General features: G+C 51.1%; 1 protein-coding gene across 4 annotated transcripts in view; it reads right to left on the bottom strand.

Moving 5' to 3' along the window:
* Positions 1 to 11,937, bottom strand: part of LOC119302293 (SAGA-associated factor 29 homolog A-like) — a 51,629-nt gene that overhangs the window by 3,390 nt on the left and 36,302 nt on the right. The window contains exon 8 of one of the 4 annotated variants that reach the window (XR_005147446.1): positions 9,199 to 9,289. The exons of the other annotated variants lie outside the window; for them this stretch is intronic. The gene's annotated coding sequence lies outside the window, so the exon portion shown is untranslated. The remainder of the gene's footprint in view (positions 1 to 9,198; positions 9,290 to 11,937) is intronic. 4 annotated transcript variants of the gene reach the window in all.

Here is an 11,937-nt window from a genome sequence, read left to right as displayed (position 1 = left end):
AATAATAAACAAGAAAGAAACCAAACCGCCCCGGTGCGGGAAGCGCCTGGCGCGCGACATGTGGCGGCGTTGGGACGCTCCCGCACACCAGAAAAGTGTCCGCTGGGGCACCCAGCCATGGGGTGCCACCCAATTTAGTTGCTCCCATGGTAATCATACCACAGGATCCAGGTGATGCGATACACCTAGGCAGGCCAAGAGAGCCCGAGCGTATCCTGAAAGTTCATCTTGTGCACTGGAAAAGTACCTCGGGTTTCCAAAGTTGTTAGGACTTGTTTTCCAAGTTTTGTGATATTTCTAGCAAAAGTATCCACATGCATTTCTACACCAAAGAGGTTGTTAAAGATATATTATGGCGGCTGTTATGGATATCTTATGGCGGATGTTATGGATGTCTAGTTAAAGATCAAGATTAAACATACATGGTTTATTAGAAGTTGATGCCTGTAACTCTCTTCTTTAACTCTCTTGTAAACCTCCGTGTATCTCTCTTACTCTCAACGTGCTATGCACAATTGTAACAATCAAGTGTATGCATTTATGGGATAAGCCCCATCCTATGAATATATAATATGCGGGCTCTCCACCAGGAGAATTGAGACGCTTTACCCATCTTGACATGGTATACAGAGCCTCCTTCTTCCATCACATCTAGCAAACCCCTCACCACCGCAGCCTTCATCTTCCACCTTGAGCCGCCATGTCCTCCTCCACCCAAGTTTCTCCCCTTGGCCTCAATTACACCACATCCGAGCCTCTCAACCGAACCAACTATGTCATCTGGAAAGCCCAAGCTCGTTCCCAAATCATGGGGGCTGGGCTATATGGGTACATCGATCAATCCACAGTCGAACCCACAAAGACCATCATGACCAAGAACTCCGATGAGAAAGAAGAGATCATTCCCAACCCCGCCTACAACCCCTGGCTCATCCAGGACCAACAGATCGTGGCCTATCTCCTCCGGAACCTCTCTAAGGAAGTTCTTGTTCAGGTTGCATCCCTAGAAAAATCCCAAGCGATCTGGTCAGCACTCGCTAACATGTTCACCGCCCAATCCCTCTCCCATGCCAACAATTGCCGCATCGCCCTCTCAAACGCCCAAAAAGGCTCACAGAGTGCATCTACTTACTTCAGTCAGATGCGAGCCCTCTCTGATGAGCTCGCTGCAGCTGGCAAACCCATCAAGGACGAGGAGCTTCTCTCCATCATCGGGGGGCTGGATATGGATTATCAGCCCCTCATCTCGGCGCTGGATGTCCGCGCGGAGCCCCTGACCGTGGATGATCTCTTCGGCATGGTCTCAAATTTCGACCAACGAGTCGAGATGTTACAAGGAACGGGGGCAGGTGCCTTCAAATCCTCTGCCAATCTCGCTGCCAGAGGCCGTGGCGGGTCTCCCAAGGGCTACCGCAAGGGTGGTGGTCGTGGCGGTGGCTATGGTGGTAACAACAGTGGCAACAGCTACAACACCGGTGGCAACAGCAATTACAACACCGGTGGCGGCGGCGGTGGTGGTGGCGGCGGCGGCGGCCACTACCACAACAACAACTACTACTACTCCGGCAATAACCGGCGCCCCTCCTATAACAACAATAGGGGTCGTCCGTTTCAAGGTTATGATGAGTATGAAAATAAATGTCAAATTTGCAAAAAAATAACCACATTGCAAGGGATTGTGATTGGCACTATGCCGAGAACAATTCACAACGCAAGAAAGTTGCAGCAGCTGCAGATACATCTTATGGAGTTGATACCAATTGGTACGTTGACTCTGGAGCCACAAATCACATCACGAATGAGCTTGAAAAGGTGACCATGAGCGAGAAGTACCGTGGCCATGATCAAGTCCACAACGCAAACGGTGAAGGTATGAAGAAGATCATGTTGGTCATGCAATTGTCAATACCCCTCATCGGAATATTCATCTTAGAAATATCTTACATGTCCCACAAACTGAGAAAAATCATCTTTCTGTTCATCGTATTGCCATAGATAACAAAGTTTTTCTTGAGTTTCACCCCTACTTCTTTTTGATTCGTGATCAGGCCACGAGGAAAATTCTCTACCGCGGTAGATGTGTGCATGGGCTCTACCCTTTGATTCCTCAGTTTAGAAGCTTCAATAAACAAGTGTGTGGTGTCATCAAAATTTCATCGGAACGGTGGCATGCGCGGCTAGGACATCCTTCTTTTGTTATTGTTCAACAAGTGCTTCGAAATAATCAGCTCCCATGTGTTGGTGAGCGTAGTCTTGAAACTATTTGTGATTCTTGTCAAAAAGCGAAAGCTCATCAATTACCATATCCTGTTTCCACTAGTATTTCTACCAAGCCATTGCAACTTGTTTTTTCTGATGTATGGGGTCCAACTCCTTCTTCCGTTGGTAGACATACTTACTATGTTAGTTTCATAGATGACTACAGTAAATTCACTTGGATCTATCTTCTTAAAAAACGTTCTGATGTTTTTCAAGTTTTTCATAATTTTCAAGCACTTGTTGAACGCCAATTTGACACTAAAATCCTTGCTGTCCAATCTGATTGGGGTGGTGAATACGAGAAGTTAAACTCGTTTTTTCAAAAGTTGGGTGTTTTGCATCATGTTTCATGCCTGCATGCTCACCAACAAAACGGATCTGCCGAGCGCAAACATAGGCATATAGTTGAGGTAGGATTTGCTCTCCTAGCCGCCTCCATGCCTCTCAAATTTTGGGATGAGGCATTTCTTACTGCAGTTCATCTCATCAATATGCTACCCAATCGTGTCATCAACAATGAAACACCCATGCAACGACTCCTTCATACTCGACCGAACTATAACTCTCTTCGTGTCTTTGGATGCGCTTGTTGGCCAAACCTTCGTCCCTACAATACTCGCAAACTCATGTTTCGCTCAAAATAATGTGTTTTCTTGGGTTATAGTGCGCAACACAAAGGTGTCAAGTGCCTTGATGTTCCTACAGGTCGAGTATATATTTCTCGTGATGTGGTCTTCGATGAAACTGTCTTCCCTTTTGCTCATCTACATCCTAATGCCGGTGCCCTACTTCGCCAAGAAATCCTTCTACTACCACCTCATTTGTCTGGTTTTCATCAAGGGAATGACAATTGTACTGACCACTTGACTAACTCTTCTAACCGTGCAAATGAGATTTGTGATGACGCAGGCTCAAGTGGTGAAGCAATAGAAAACAATTTGGCGTCAAATGGTGAAGAAAATGGCCAAAATGGCCCATATTTCATGTGTCCCCCGCTACGTGACAGGGCTGCTCCCGAATCTGCATCGGGATCGCGTGCAATTACCGGATCGGGTCTAACCACGTCCCTCTCCTCCTCTCCACCACGGACCTCTCCTCCTCTCCACCGCGGACGAGCGCCCCCCCACTCCGTCGCGGTTCCGGTTTGAGCTTTTCTGGCTTAATCAGGCGGGCTTCCGGGAGGCTGTCGTCGCTCGCTAGATCTCCGCTCGCGCCTCCCCTCATCGCTCCATGTCCGCAGTTGACTCGTGGCAGTTCTGTGCCAAGCTCGCCCGCCAATTCATGAAGGGATGGGGCGCTAACCTTGGCCGGGACCTACGCGAGCGCAAAAAGGCCCTCCTGCTGGCTATCCAAGGCCTGGACGCCCGTGCTGACACCTCCGGGATCTCCCCGGATGAATGGATGCTAAGATATGATCTTGAAGACCAGCTCTCAACCATCTACACGGATGAGGAGGCCTACTGGAGGTTGCACGGTACCCAACGGTGGGTGCTTCGGGGCGACACGCTAACACCGCCTATTTCCAGGCGATAGCTAATGGGCGGCGGCGGCGGAACTCCATCCACTGTCTGTGGGATGGAGACACGCCTCTCGTTCGCCCCTCGGCCATCCGTGCCCATGCTGATGGCTTCTACAAAGCCCTATTTACCCCCACCCATCGGGGTGGGGCTAGCCTTGCCCCCGACATTTGGTCGGGTAACTAGTTGGTCTCCGTTGAGGCCAATGCGGCATTGGTGGCCCCCTTCGCTGAAGACGAGGTCCTCGCCGCTATTAAGCGGATGAACCCCTCCTCGGCCCCGGGGCCGGATGGTCTGCCCGTTATGTTCTTTAAAACGTTCTGGCAGACCATCAAGCCGGAGGTCATGGCCCTATTTGAGGAGTTCTACTCGGGGTCCATGGATCTTGGGCGCCTTAACTATGGGATCGTTACCCTCATCCCCAAGGTCCCGGGCGCCTCCGACATCCGCCAGTTTCGTCCCATCACAGTGATCAATGTGATTTTCCGGATCCTGGCTAAAGGGTACGCCAATAGGGTGACCCTGCTCGCTGACGCGGTTACCCACCCTAACCAATCTGCCTTCATCCAAGGCCGATTTATTCTGGATGGGGTGTTGGTCTTCCACGAAGTCCTTCACGAGGTCCGGGTGAAACACCATCGTGCAGTCTTCTTGAAGCTTGACTTCCACAAAGCGTACGACACGGTCCACTGGCCCTTCTTGCAGGAAGTGCTGCTCCGCAAGGGCTTTGACGACCGATGGGTGACTAGAGTTATGCAGCTCATCTCCTGCAGCCGGACAGCTGTGAACATTAACGGCGACATTGGGCCCTACTTCCCCACCCTTTGTGGGGTCCGTCAGGGTGACCCGTTCTCGCCGTTCCTGTTCAACATGGTGGTTGATGCCCTTGCCACCATCCTTGACAAGGCCAAAGTTGCCGGCCATATTCGCGGCATCGTCCCCCATCTAGTCGGAGGGGGAGGGGTCTCCCCCCTGCAATATGCGGATGATACCATTATAATGGTGGAGGGCTCAGTTCAGGACATTGCTAACCTGAAGTTCCTCCTGTGCTTCCAACAGATGTCGAGGCTAACTATCAACTTCGATAAGAGCGAAGTGATGGTTCTTGGGTATTCCCCGGACGAAGCACAGGCTATTGCGGACCGACTGAATTGTCGGTTGGATTCTTTCCCCACGACCTACCTGGGGATCCCCATTAGTGATACGCGCCTCACCGTGGCCGACCTCCGCCCCACGGTGACCTGAATGCAACATCGGGTTGAGCCCTGGAAAGGGCGCTGGTTGTCGAAGGCAGCTCGTGTGATCCTCATCAACTCCTCGCTTGCCAGCCTTCTTTGGTTCCTCATGAGCTTCTATAGCCTGCATGAGACGCTCCATCAGGAAATAGCCAAGTACCAATCCAGATTCTTCTAGGCTGGTGAGGGTGATAAGCAGAAATACCATATGGTGAGCTGGCCCGATATTTGCAAACCCAAGGACCAGGGCGATCTTGGGATTTTGTCCTCCCGGCGCATGAACATTGCCCTCCTGACCCGTTGGCTCTGGCGCATTGCCAATGGTGATGGAGACCTTTGGCTCACCATCATCCGGAACAAGTACCTTCGGGGCCAGCCACTCGCATTCTGTCAGCGCTCTGGTGGCTCCCAGTTTTGGCAGGCCGTCATCCAGCTGCTACCTGTGCTCCGCATTGGCACGTCCATCTCGGTTGGTACTGGGTCCTCGACCCTGTTCTGGTTTGATCGGTGGATCGGCGACCTCCCCTTGGCCGCGCGATTTCCAGAGCTCTTCACCATTGCAGTGGACCCTCGGGTATCTGTCGAGGCGGCCCTTATTGACTTAGGGCGCCTCGCCTTCCGCCGCCGCTTTGGCCCGCCTGAAGTGGCCGCTTGGGATGCCCTCCTCCAGGACATCGCCCTCCTCCCGATGAACGGCGTCGACACCCCCGATGCCATCTCTTGGCGACTGGAGCCCTCCGGCTGCTTCTCCACCAAATCTCTCTACGCGGCCATCGCCCCCTCGACGGCCCCCGAGCCCTTTAGTTTGATTTGGGATATCCGATTGCCCCTGAAAATCAGGATCTTCCTATGGCAATGGATCCGCGGCCGCCTCCCGTCCGGGGTGGAGGTCCTTAAGCGTAATGGACCTGGAGATGGGATTTGTCCCCTGTGCGGCACGGTAGAGGATGCTAACCACATCTTCTTCTCTTGCTCCACGGCCCAGTTTGTATGGTCCTGTTTCCGTGAGACTGTTGGTGGCCAGTGGTGCAACACCAACTTCCCCGACCTGCTGCGGAAATCCACGCATCCCCTCCCCGCTACCGCCATATTAGATGGTTGTGCGTTGGGGTCCTTGCCTGGACGCTTTGGACCGTTCGCAACAAGCTTGTCATCCAGAAGGTGCTTCTTCGACGTGCTACTGACGCAATCTTTAAAATGTGTGGTTACTTGCAGCTTTGGCGGCCGCTTAGCCGCCCCCAGGACCGGGACGCCATCAACACTCTCCTCGCCGACCACCGATCGATGGCGTTCCGCTTGGCGCCCCCGCTCCCACCCCCCGAGCCCGACTAGCTACTCTTTTGCGCTCCGCGTGTGCTTGTTTTTTCTGGTTTTCAGGGCTTGTTGAGTTGTGCCCTCAGCACTAACCCTTGGATTTCCCTCTGTGTGAGACTTTTGTATTTGTGAGACTTTATGTGTGTGTGTGTGTGTGAACCTTATCGGATGTTGGCTTGGGCAGTTGCTTTATAATATAAAGCGGGGCGAAAGCCTTTTTCGGTAACGGCGGTGTCAGCGCAGGCGCGATCCGCTCCAGGATCGGAGCGCTACAACACAGAATCCACGCCAGGAGCTGCTGCTCGCCAACCCCCACCTGCCACGTCCTCACCTGGGGGGCCGTCATCCACGCTTGCAGGACTGGCCGACCACGCGGTTTGGCCCGGACCCAAGTCTACGTCAGGCGGACGGTGCGCCAGCCCGATGCAGGCGCGGGATCCCAGCCTGATTCAGCTGGCTTGCCTGGGTTTTCTGCACCATCCACTGAAGCTTCGCCCACATATATGTGTTAGACCTTTGAGCCTGAGCATTGATAGTTGTGGATGACACTAGGAGAGTTGGGACAATTTTCGTTGGTTTATTTCTCACACAATGCCATTCCAACCTGAGGGGTTGGGGTTACATACTTATAGGTTGCTAGCCAGCCAAGCATATGCTGAGATGCTACTAAGATGCCGGTCTAAGATGCTAGTCTAAGATGCCAGTCTAAGATGCTATCCTAACTGCCAGTCCTTGATGGTCAGGAACTCTATCCTAACTGCCACAAGGACCATGTGCTGCAGCCCCACAAGGACCATGTGCTGCAGCCCCACAACGACCCTAGTACAGACTTATCCAACAATATGGCCATAGAAGATCCGGCAGCGGCACATGTCACAGCAGCAACCTCGGGATTGCCTGGATCCTCTGTCCAGGAGCAGTCTATGGTATTTCCTGCGCCTGGATCATCTACAACAGTCCAGCAACATAGTACACCACCACGTGCAAGACTTCGAACAGGGGTAATTCAACCTGTAAATTATAAAGTTAAATTTAGCTTGGCGTGTTCAACAGGAGAACCTAGTACTTTTCAAGAAGCAAGTGTGGATCCCAAGTGGAGAAAAGCTATGGAGGAAGAGTTCCAAGCACTTCAGAAAAACAAGACATGGCACCTAGTTCCTTCACATCGAGGTAAAAATTTAATTGACTGCAAATGGGTGTTCAGGATAAAGAGAAAGTCAGATGGTACAATAGATCGTTACAAGGCTAGACTTGTTGCTAAAGGATTCAAACAGAGGTATCGCATAGATTATGAGGATACATTCATCCAGTCCTGTTGTTAAGGCTGCCAGTATCCGTCTTGTTTTGTCTATTGCCGTATCCAGAGGCTGGAGTCTCCGACAGCTAGATGTGCAGAATGCGTTTCTTCATGGTGTTCTGGAAGAGGAAGTGTACATGAAACAACCTCCGGGGTTTGAAGATAAGAATAAACCTTTTCATGTGTGCAGGCTTGATAAATCTCTTTATGGGTTGAAGCAAGCCCCTAGAGCATGGTACTCACGTCGAAGTTCAAAGTTGCAAACACTTGGTTTTGTTCCTTCTAAATCCGACACATCACTATTTATTTACAACAAGTTCAAAACATCCATATTTGTGCTTATATATGTTGATGATATCATTGTCACAAGCTCATCAAATGAGGCAGTAACTGCATTGTTAAAGGATTTGAATTCAGAATTTGCCCTCAAGGATCTAGGTGACCTGCATTACTTCCTTGGAATTGAAGTCAATAAAAACAAGGAAGGTGGTCTTCATCTTTCCCAAGAAAAATATGCAACTGATCTTTTGAATAGAGCTGGATTGCAGGGCTGTAAACCATCACCAACACCATTGTCCATTTCAGAAAAACTCTCTTGCTGAAGGAGAACTCCTGAGTCAAGAGGATGGTACTAAGTATAGAAGTTTGGTGGGTGCACTTCAGTATTTAACTCTGACCAGGCCTGATATTTCCTTTGATGTCAATAAGGTTTGTCAGTTTCTGCATGCACCAACTACAGCTCATTGGACTGCTACCAAACATATACTGAGATATGTGAAAAATACTTTGAGTATTGGCCTAACCTTTAGCAAGTCATCATCCACACTTGTTAGTGCATTTTCTGACTCTGACTGGGCAGGTTGCATAGATGATAGAAGATCAACAGGTGGTTCTGCAGTCTTCTTTGGACCTAATTTGATCTCATGGTGTGCAAAGAAACAAGCCACAGTTTCCAGGTCAAGTAATGAGGCAGAATACAAAGCATTGGCAAATGCAACAGCAGAGATTATATGGGTCATGTCCATGCTTAAGGAACTTGGCATGTCACACACCAACCCCATGTCTTTGGTATGACAATCTTGGTGCTACATAACTATCTGCTAATCCTATCTTTCATGCAAGAACCAAACACATAGAGATTGACTATCATTTTGTGAGGGAAAGAGTTGCTAATAAGGAGTTGCAGATTCGGTTTGTTCATTCAAAGGATCAAGTTGCAGATGGTTTTACAAAAGCATTGGCCACACGACCGTTTGAGGAATTCAAGCGTAATCTTAACTTGGGAAGTTCAGATTAAGGGAGGGTGTTAAAGATATATTATGGCGGCTGTTATGGATATCTTATGGCGGATGTTATGGATGTCTAGTTAAAGATCAAGATTAAACGTACATGGTTTATTAGAAGTTGATGCCTGTAACTCTCTTCTTTAACTCTCTTGTAAACCTCCGTGTATCTCTCTTACTCTCAACGTGCTACGCACAATTGTAACAATCAAGTGTATGCATTTATGGGATAAGCCCCATCCTATGAATATATAATATGCGGGCTCTCCACCAGGAGAGTTGAGACGCTTTACCCATCTTGACAGAGGTAACAGCTACCATGTCTTGTATCGGGAACACTGCTAAGAGCCCTTATTTGTCCATCTATGGTACATAACAGAACACCTGCATGACAGGCAATAGCGCTAAATATTAATAGTGCATGTTCAAAATGCTGAAATAAGCGCATACTTTACAGAGTGTCTTCTTAACCTGTTTTGCACACATCACAAAACTACAAGATTGCAATGTATGTCTAGTCAGAGTCATAGTTACCAGATTCGCTCAAACCATTGTCGAACTCTGATCTAGATCGATCGATCTAGATTGGCGTTCGAATTCGTTCGATTCATTCCAGATTTGCTGTCTGATTCGCGACCCAAGGGCGAACCGACATGGGTGTCCTTCATGTCCTCATAGTTGCTGCTTGACAGTGCTACCTCCGTCACCCTTAATTTCAAGCAAGACGGGAATAGAGTTCAACCAGTAGCACTGTCAAGGAGCAGCCTGGACGCGTCGCTGGAAGGAGATGGAAGAGAGCTGCAGCCAGCACGGAGCAGCGTGCACACGGCGCTGAGAAGGCATGGGAGCAGGCAGAAGAAGCTTCGTAAGGAGGATTTTCAGGGCCTGATTGACCAGTTGAGAAACAGATTAGGGCTCTGGCGAACTGGATTCCTCTACCAGAGCGGTCATTTAATTTTAGTCCAAGCAGTGTTATCAGCCATCCCAATCTTTCACTTAATGTCCCTTGACCATCCACCGTGGGTGTTCAAGGCCATTGACAAAATCCGCAGAGCATTCCTTCGGAAAGGTACTAATGTGGTAAAAGGTGGCCACTGCTTGGTGAGTTCGAATCAAGTTTGTCGTCCGAAGGAGAGCGGAGGACTAGGCATTCTGGACCTAAAGATCATGAGCTACGTGCTTCGGTTGCGTTGGGCTTGGAAGGCACGTACATCAAATAATCGTGTGTGGAGCATCTTGATAAACCCTTTGGAAAATCATGAAAGGCGTCTACTCGATGCTGCTGCTCATGTTGAGTTACGTAATGGGAATAGATTTTTTTTGGACCGATAGATGGATCAATGGCGCAGCAGTAGAAGATATCACGCCGGAAGTTTTCAGTTCTGTGCCTTCAGTCGCCAGGGAGAGAAGAACAGTAGCAGAAGCAATGGTCAGTGCAGTCGGGATTATAAGGACATAAAGGGGAAAATAAATATTCGTATCTTTCATCAGGTTTTAACCTTATGGGAGGTGATTTCTGAAGTTCAGATTATACAGGTGCTGAAGACAAATGGAACTGGTCATGGAATCCTAAAGGTACCTCTCTCGAAACAGGGTTTCGCCCGCTTTATATATAAAGCAACAACCACAACAAGTACACGGCCGAATGATACAAGATGGTGAGGTAACCCTCGTACAACGCCGATCCCAAGATAAACGGATCCCATAGAACGCAAGCGACTATGCTACCGAAAGAGTACATTGGAAGAGCATAAAACAACGCAACACAAAGCCCTAAACACCTAAGTTCCACGACAACGCCCAGGAGGGAGAACGGCGCAAAGTGTCGCCGCTGTCGAGTCCAGAAGGGACAAGGGTCTTCACCCGGAACTCTGACACGGAGAGGAGCACCACGACGACGTCTTCGGAAGAGAACGGCGCCCGCGAGCGTCGCCGTCGTCGACGACAAAGCGCGGAGCTTTCGCTCGGCAGCTCCCATATGCCCCCACGAGGTCTTCAGGACAAGTGCGGCGAGATCAGATCTCCAGGTCCGGATCAGGGCGACGCCACTGCCAAAGATAAGGAGCGTGCCCGGGCCACCACCGCTATACCTCCTGCCGTCCACACGACCAAGAGGAAAAGCCACCACACAACATGGTGCTCGCCGGAGAGCCAACCATGCGGAGCACCCTCCAGAGCCGCCGCCCCGGCATCCATGTCCGAGCCACACCACCCATCATCCACATCACGGTGCACCAACCACAGAACGGAGGAAGAGTAAAAGGCGTCTCCTTTCACTCCTAGCCCAGCATCAGTCATGGAGTTTGTGTCGATGCCTCCACGGTAGGCTGCTTCCACACCTCCCAGCTAGTCCCGATGGACCTGGGGGGGGACACAACCCCGTGACTACCGACGGCCATCGTCGAGCACTCTTGAATGACGCCATGCCCGTGGTCAACGACGCCGATCTGCCGACTGATAGGGGCGACCGGACCACCACCGCATCCGCGAGGGGAGAGACCACCCGCAGATACCACCTGGATCAAACCCACCATCACCTACCCGGAGCGAGAGCTCCAAACTGTCTCGGGCCCCAAACCGATCCCCCCGAGCACGAGCCCCAGGTCCGGCCATCTCCGCAACGCGCACAACCGCGCCACTGACCAAGACCCAGGAGAAGGGATGGGCTGCCACCACCCACACCCCGCCGCTAAGCAGCACCCGCCGCCGCAGACGCCTTGTCGGTCAGTGCACCACCCAGGCCGCTTGTAGCCACCCGAGCCTGACGGATCGAGCACCCACGAGCAGGCACCACCACGTCGGAGTCCTCACCACGCCGGAACGCAACAGCGGAGGCCGACCCACGCCGCCGCGGCCCTCGCCGCAAGAGGCGGCCGCCCTGCAGATCTGGCCCAAGCCACACCGCTGACACAGCCACCTCCGCACGCGCCTCCACCCACCACGCCGCCCGAGACCCAGCCGCGGCACCGGCGCCCAGACACGAAGGAGCACCACCGCGCCAGCTCCTGCATGCGAAGGGACGTGAAATCCTC

The sequence above is a fragment of the Triticum dicoccoides genome, chromosome 5A, assembly GCF_002162155.2.
Source record: "Triticum dicoccoides isolate Atlit2015 ecotype Zavitan chromosome 5A, WEW_v2.0, whole genome shotgun sequence".
NCBI lineage: Eukaryota > Viridiplantae > Streptophyta > Magnoliopsida > Poales > Poaceae > Triticum > Triticum dicoccoides.
Note: the sequence above shows the minus strand (reverse complement) of the source record. Positions and strands in the feature narration are given on the sequence as shown.